The sequence below is a fragment of the Schistocerca serialis genome, unplaced genomic scaffold (genome assembly GCF_023864345.2).
Source record: "Schistocerca serialis cubense isolate TAMUIC-IGC-003099 unplaced genomic scaffold, iqSchSeri2.2 HiC_scaffold_633, whole genome shotgun sequence".
Lineage (NCBI taxonomy): Eukaryota > Metazoa > Arthropoda > Insecta > Orthoptera > Acrididae > Schistocerca > Schistocerca serialis.
In genome coordinates, this window is record NW_026048226.1 from 5001 (window position 1) to 12500 (window position 7500).

Below are 7500 nucleotides of genomic sequence, written 5' to 3' on the forward strand. Positions count from 1 at the left end.
TTTTTAACCGCAACAACTTTAATATACGCTATTGGAGCTGGAATTACCGCGGCTGCTGGCACCAGACTTGCCCTCCAATAGATACTCGTTAAAGGATTTAAAGTGTACTCATTCCGATTACGGGGCCTCGGATGAGTCCCGTATCGTTATTTTTCGTCACTACCTCCCCGTGCCGGGAGTGGGTAATTTGCGCGCCTGCTGCCTTCCTTGGATGTGGTAGCCGTTTCTCAGGCTCCCTCTCCGGAATCGAACCCTGATTCCCCGTTACCCGTTACAACCATGGTAGGCGCAGAACCTACCATCGACAGTTGATAAGGCAGACATTTGAAAGATGCGTCGCCGGTACGAGGACCGTGCGATCAGCCCAAAGTTATTCAGAGTCACCAAGGCAAACGGACCGGACGAGCCGACCGATTGGTTTTGATCTAATAAAAGCGTCCCTTCCATCTCTGGTCGGGACTCTGTTTGCATGTATTAGCTCTAGAATTACCACAGTTATCCAAGTAACGTGGGTACGATCTAAGGAACCATAACTGATTTAATGAGCCATTCGCGGTTTCACCTTAATGCGGCTTGTACTGAGACATGCATGGCTTAATCTTTGAGACAAGCATATGACTACTGGCAGGATCAACCAGGGAGCTGCGTCAACTAGAGCTGAGCAGCCGGCCGCCCGGGAGTGTGTCCCGGGGGCCCGCGCGAACACGCAAGCGTCCGCTCAATTATTCTGCAAACAGGAGGAGGCTGAGCTCCCCTGCACAACACACCTCGAAACCCTCTCAGGTCCCGGCGGCGCGCAGCGCCGTCCTAAGTACTTGGTCGGGTTCGAGAGAGGCGCAATCGCCCGGAGTTAGGCGAGTAGACGCTTTAGGTGCGACCACCCGTGCTCCCAACTGAGCTTGCCGCTGCCGACAGAGGCCCGGGAGCGTGCTGTCGTGGCATTGCCGGCGGGAGACAACACGCGCCACCTACGGTGACCGGCAGCTCCAACGCCAGCGCCACAGAAGGACAAAAGCCCCACTTGGGTGCCGAAGCGAACTCTCCCAGCACAGCGCACGCGCCAACACGTCCGCACAGCTGCGATACAAACCACCTGCGAGAACCGCTGGGGCGACCGAGCAGCAGACGGCGTCGCGGCGCCGAGCGCCGGGCGGCGGCGCATCCTCAGCGCACACAGTCCTCAATCGGACCAGCACACTGCAGATGGCCACCGCGCTTCGCACCGGGCCCGCGAGGACCTACTTTGGCCGCAAGGCGCCGCGAGCAGGGGGCGCCGGCGCGCAGCTGCGCCGCCTGCCGCGTCCGTCGGCCGGCGCGCCTGCCACTGGCCGCCCCCACCAGCCGGCTGTAGCGCGTGCGCCCACGCACCGCGCTGCCAGCACGCCGGGCGGCCCCCCCTCACCGGCCGGGGACGGTCCCACCCAGCCACCGCCGCGTATCGCCTCACACCCAGATCCCCTTTCGCGTTCGTGGGCATGGTGGGTCCCCTTTCACGTTCGTGGGCATGGTGGGTATCCCTGAAACAACCGGTTAATAGCTCGACCGATCGTCGCCAACACTGATTCACCTCTAGCGAGAACAACCGCACCACAACGGGTTACCTGTTGTTCATTTGCGTAACGTCACCAGCAAACGTAGACGTCCATCGCCATTTGCAACGAGTATTGCATGCCTGTGTCAGGTGTCACAACACACTACGTCTGCCCACATAGACGCAACAACATGTGCACGCCTCGAGAACACGTGGAAGGTAGCCCCCGTACGTATGCGGTGTCCATTGCGCGAACGACTGTCAGCCGGCCTCTGCAGGATGTCGCAGATGTGGAACGCGGTGCAACATGCTATCACGGTGTGTGAGAAGAGACGACTACGTCCGAATACACGCTCCACTACATCAACAGACTGCTCATGCTGATCGCCATCCAGGGCGTCCGTTCCTCCCACACGTCTGAATGGCGTACCACACTGCAATCCAGCTCTTATAGGGAGACGACACGTAGCTGCGTGCACAATATTTGGACTGTATGGTCTGCCGTTGCTAGGCGCAGTCGTCGTACGGTCACACATGTGCCACGATGTATCATTCAGTACATACGGACCAATGTGCAGTACAGTTTGTGGGTTTTGCGTACATCGGCGGACAGGTGACAGGCCGTACCACAACGTAGGCTGAGTACGTCGGCATGCGAAGGGCATTGAACATGCAAACTTCTCAACGACCAGCTTGCGAAGGCAGGGGGGAAGGGGGGGGGGCATGTACGTCCTGCTGCTATCCACATTACAGTGTATAGCAGGAGCATGTGGAAAGTCAGCAACACCTGCAAGGTGTTTAACATGACGCGATACACAGGGGACCGGGCAGTGCGAATAGCGAACTATATTGCGAGGGTTGCGGTTAGGCAACACTACACTAATTTAACGAGTTGCATAACAATTACAGAGCAGGTTCAGCGACAACGTGCGTCAGGTTAAGGCGCAATATAGGTTAGGTTGAGGCACAATATAGGTTAGGTTAAGGCACAACATGGGTTACGTTAAGGCACAAATTGGGTTACGTTAAGGCACAACATGGGTTACGTTAAGGCACAACATGGGTTACGTTAAGGCACAAATTAGGTTACGTTAAGGCACAAATTAGGTTACGTTAAGGCACAAATTAGGTTACGTTAAGGCACAAATTAGGTTACGTTAAGGCACAAATTAGGTTACGTTAAGGCACAAATTAGGTTACGTTAAGGCACAAATTAGGTTACGTTAAGGCACAAATTAGGTTACGTTAAGGCACAAATTAGGTTACGTTAAGGCACAAATTAGGTTACGTTAAGGCACAAATTAGGTTACGTTAAGGCACAAATTAGGTTACGTTAAGGCACAAATTAGGTTACGTTAAGGCACAAATTAGGTTACGTTAAGGCACAAATTAGGTTACGTTAAGGCACAAATTAGGTTACGTTAAGGCACAAATTAGGTTACGTTAAGGCACAAATTAGGTTACGTTAAGGCACAAATTAGGTTACGTTAAGGCACAAATTAGGTTACGTTAAGGTACAATATGGGTTAGGTTAAGGTACAATATGGGTTAGGTTAAGGTACAATATGGGTTAGGTTAAGGTACAATATGGGTTAGGTTAAGGTACAATATGGGTTAGGTTAAGGCACAACGTAGGTTAGGTTAAGGCACAACATAGGTTAGGTTAAGGCACAACATAGGTTAGGTTAAGGCACAACATAGGTTAGGTTAAGGCACAACATAGGTTAGGTTAAGGCACAACATAGGTTAGGTTAAGGCACAACATAGGTTAGGTTAAGGCACAACATAGGTTAGGTTAAGGCACAACGTAGGTTAGGTTAAGGCACAACGTAGGTTAGGTTAAGGCACAACGTAGGTTAGGTTAAGGCACAACGTAGGTTAGGTTAAGGCACAACGTAGGTTAGGTTAAGGCACAACGTAGGTTAGGTTAAGGCACAACGTAGGTTAGGTTAAGGCACAACGTAGGTTAGGTTAAGGCACAACGTAGGTTAGGTTAAGGCACAACGTAGGTTAGGTTAAGGCACAACGTAGGTTAGGTTAAGGCACAACGTAGGTTAGGTTAAGGCACAACGTAGGTTAGGTTAAGGCACAACGTAGGTTAGGTTAAGGCACAACGTAGGTTAGGTTAAGGCACAACGTAGGTTAGGTTAAGGCACAACGTAGGTTAGGTTAAGGCACAACGTAGGTTAGGTTAAGGCACAACGTAGGTTAGGTTAAGGCACAACGTAGGTTAGGTTAAGGCACAACGTAGGTTAGGTTAAGGCACAACGTAGGTTAGGTTAAGGCACAACGTAGGTTAGGTTAAGGCACAACGTAGGTTAGGTTAAGGCACAACGTAGGTTAGGTTAAGGCACAACGTAGGTTAGGTTAAGGCACAACGTAGGTTAGGTTAAGGCACAACATAGGTTAGGTTAAGGCACAACATAGGTTAGGTTAAGGCACAACATAGGTTAGGTTAAGGCACAACATAGGTTAGGTTAAGGCACAACATAGGTTAGGTTAAGGCACAACATAGGTTAGGTTAAGGCACAACATAGGTTAGGTTAAGGCACAACGTAGGTTAGGTTAAGGCACAACGTAGGTTAGGTTAAGGCACAACGTAGGTTAGGTTAAGGCACAACGTAGGTTAGGTTAAGGCACAACGTAGGTTAGGTTAAGGCACAACGTAGGTTAGGTTAAGGTACAACGTAGGTTAGGTTAAGGTACAACGTAGGTTAGGTTAAGGTACAACGTAGGTTAGGTTAAGGTACAACGTAGGTTAGGTTAAGGTACAACGTAGGTTAGGTTAAGGTACAACGTAGGTTAGGTTAAGGTACAACGTAGGTTAGGTGAAGGCGCAATGTAGGTTAGGTTAAGGTACGATATACCTTAGGTTAAGGTACAATATCGCTTAGGTTAAGGTACAATATAGCTTAGGTTAAGGTACACGTTGTAGGGAAAGGTGTATTTTGGGGGGGGAGGGGGCGGCAGGTTCGTTGATAGTGATTATCGTAAGTGCATGCCTGCGGGATCATCCGATTTGTCACGTCAGGATGCACTTGTGGCTCATGACAGGCGGCGCTCCGATTCCAAGGTTGTGGCAGATCTGTGTCTTTCATTCCTGCCATTGTTTGTGTACTGTGACAGGAGGCAGTATTGTGATGTTGGGTGCACCCCTGTGTAGGACATGTGTGGGTGTTCGTGGCTTAGCTGAGCAATGGCGGATGTCGGAAGGGTGGGATATTCTGTTTTCTGGGTGGACCTCCCGGTCTGGTTATGATAGTGTGGATTGTGTAATGTGGCGGAGAGGATGCACCGGATGTTCTTCCATGCTGGTGGTTAGATATTGTGTGTGTGCCTGTTAGAGGCAGAGAGTAGTGTGTGATAGTGTCTGGCTGACGTGTGGTTCTCATTGTGTGCAGAGTCTTTCAGCATGTATAGGGACGGTTGTATATATTATCTGTATTCTGATGGCTCTGCATCTATTACTAATCAGTGCCGTGTATACGGTTACTCTGGTTCCAGTCGAAACTGTTCTATCTCTGTACATTAGTGACACTGCGGCTCCACTATGTTGCCGCCCCTGTCGGCCGTTTCCCCCAGTGTGTGGCTAATGATTATCAGCAATCAGTCTATTAGTCAATACCGGTAGTGTGACGACGTGAAATGTCCGGGATGGGGGAAGCTACACGCTTCCCGTGGGTCAGGGCCTAGAAAGACTCTTCCCACGCAGGAGGCTCGGACTGTCATTACTCTTCCGAGAAATATATTTGCCCAGCGTTTTTTGCGACTGCGAGTGCGACGCGTACGAGTACCGACATGGATGGGGCGCTTCCTAGCTGATCGCTCAGCATCGGAGAAATATATTTGCCCAACGTTTTTTGCGACTGCGAGTGCAACGCCCAAGGGTACCGACGTGGATGGGGCGCTTCCTAGCTGATCGCTCGGCATGGGAATCCGTACAGTGAGCAATGCGATCGCGTCTGTAGCTTGTACGTGGTACAGCTCGCAGCTCATGTATAGGGACAGTATTGTACATGGCTGTTCTGGGTCGGGTTTCCCCTTGCCAGAGGTGGATTATCGTCAGGGATACCCGAGCCTTCGCTCATACTCCCTTCAAATCCAACCCATGTATCCACTACCCAACTCCACCACAACGAGGGGAACCAGCTCGGAAAAACTACCCCCTTTCTGGGGGAATGGACCTTCCATTTGAAGAGCGCCTTTAGCCACCCTATTGGGTGCCCACGGGGAACCACGTGGAGGCGGCGCCGCCACTGCTGATGGCGACCCTATTCATCAGCAGTATAGCATCCACTTACAGCATGTTCGTAATAAGGAGGTACACAGGGGGACAACCTGTAGTCACCAGGCTGGCCACGCCCACATGCTGTTGATCGAGAGTTGCCCAGGATCTCGGCCAGTTTCAGTCAATATGTTTGTTCCTTTTCCCCTCCGACATACCCTTCTCGCCACTGGTGTCCCAGGATCCATGTAGAGGCATCATCGGTGGTTCTGAGAGGCAGCTCGTCACCCCTCCACACTCAGCCATGACTCCTCCAAGTGCGCGAGATATCAGGGCTGTTTCGGAATCATGGGTGTCCTTCTGTGCTTTACCAGTAACGTTCCCATGATTTCTTTGGTCGCTGTTCTGAATATCCAGAGAAGCTGGATATTTTAAGCCAGGTCACTGAGGATCATGGTAACTTCTCTGATGTCAAAAGCTTCCTCAGCAAATGATCTGATTGCTGAGTAGCTCTCCTTTGTTTGGAGCAGTGTTTGTTTACTCCTGAAGGATTCAGGTCCCACTGCCTCAATGAGCTTACCTCTGGGCTCTGCATATTGTGTGCAGGTGTAGAGTATGTGGTTTGTGTCTTCTTCTTCACCACATGTACATCTGGTGCTTTCCTCTATGCCCAGGTCGCAGATCTTCTTTTTCAGCCCATGGTCTGTCAGCAGGCAGGTTAGGGAGTATGGTGGGATTATCGCCCTCCGCCAGCCTTTCTGCCACATTCCCACATCTGGTACCCAGTTGTATGTTTCCCTTCCAGTCAGTCCCTGGTTCCATCTGTTCTGCCACTCCTCCTGCAACATACACTCTATTCTTTTTTTAGTACTACATCTAGGATTTTGCCCAGCGATGTTTCTTGGAGCTTGGAACCCAGCAACCAGGCCAACCACCTCATGTCTTGCGTTGTATAGCAAGGCTGCCTTCACTACCTCTAGGTCCAGTGGCAAGCTTCCCGTTAACACCTGCAGGGCATCAGTTGACACTGTCCTGCAAGCTTTGGTCATCTGCAACAGAAATGGCCTTTGTATTGCATCCAGTATCCTTTTTACGTACCTGTGCTTTGTGCGATGTGCCCATGCTGCTGCACCGTATCTACAGACAGAGAGGCATAAGCCCTGGTATATCAGCTTTAGGGACTTCTTTTGCAGGCCCCACTCTGTTCTAGTAACCCTCAATAGCAAGCCTGAGATGGCACCTAGCTTTCTCTGGATGTTTTTCACATGTGGTGTGAACAGGAGTCTTTCATCAAGGGTTACACCCAGGTATGTGGCCTCTGAGACGAACTTTATGTTACCCCCCTCGAATGGGATTATTGGCGGTCTATTCCTGTCAAAACTGCCTTTGATGGTCATGGCTACTGTTTTATGTTTAGATATCCCTAGCTTGTTCTTTTTGGTCCATTCGCTTACCTCCTTTAGGGCCCGCATTGCTCGGTCTTCTACTTGTTTACGGCTCTGTCCCCTAACGATAACGGCTAGGTCATCAGCGTATGCCACTTTTGTCCATTGATCACCCTCCTTTTCGCTTACTATCTCGTCGAAGACAAGGTTCCACAGGAATGGGCCACAAATGGAGCCTTGTGGGCATCCCTTGGTGACTGTTTTCTCTACACATCCGGCCCTATTATTAACTATAACTGTTCTGTTCTTAAAATAGTCCACCATCAGATCATAGAGGTTACGCGGGCACTGGATTTCTC

General features: G+C 50.6%; 1 non-coding gene across 1 annotated transcript in view; it reads right to left on the reverse strand.

The window, feature by feature from the left end:
- LOC126448843 (small subunit ribosomal RNA) overlaps positions 1-641 on the reverse strand; it is a 1909-nt gene extending 1268 nt beyond the window's left edge. Inside the window, exon 1 of the ribosomal RNA XR_007584256.1 lies at positions 1-641. This exon is cut by the window's left edge and continues 1268 nt beyond it. This is a non-coding gene — a ribosomal RNA (small subunit ribosomal RNA).
- Between the last annotated feature and the right edge of the window lie 6859 nt (positions 642-7500).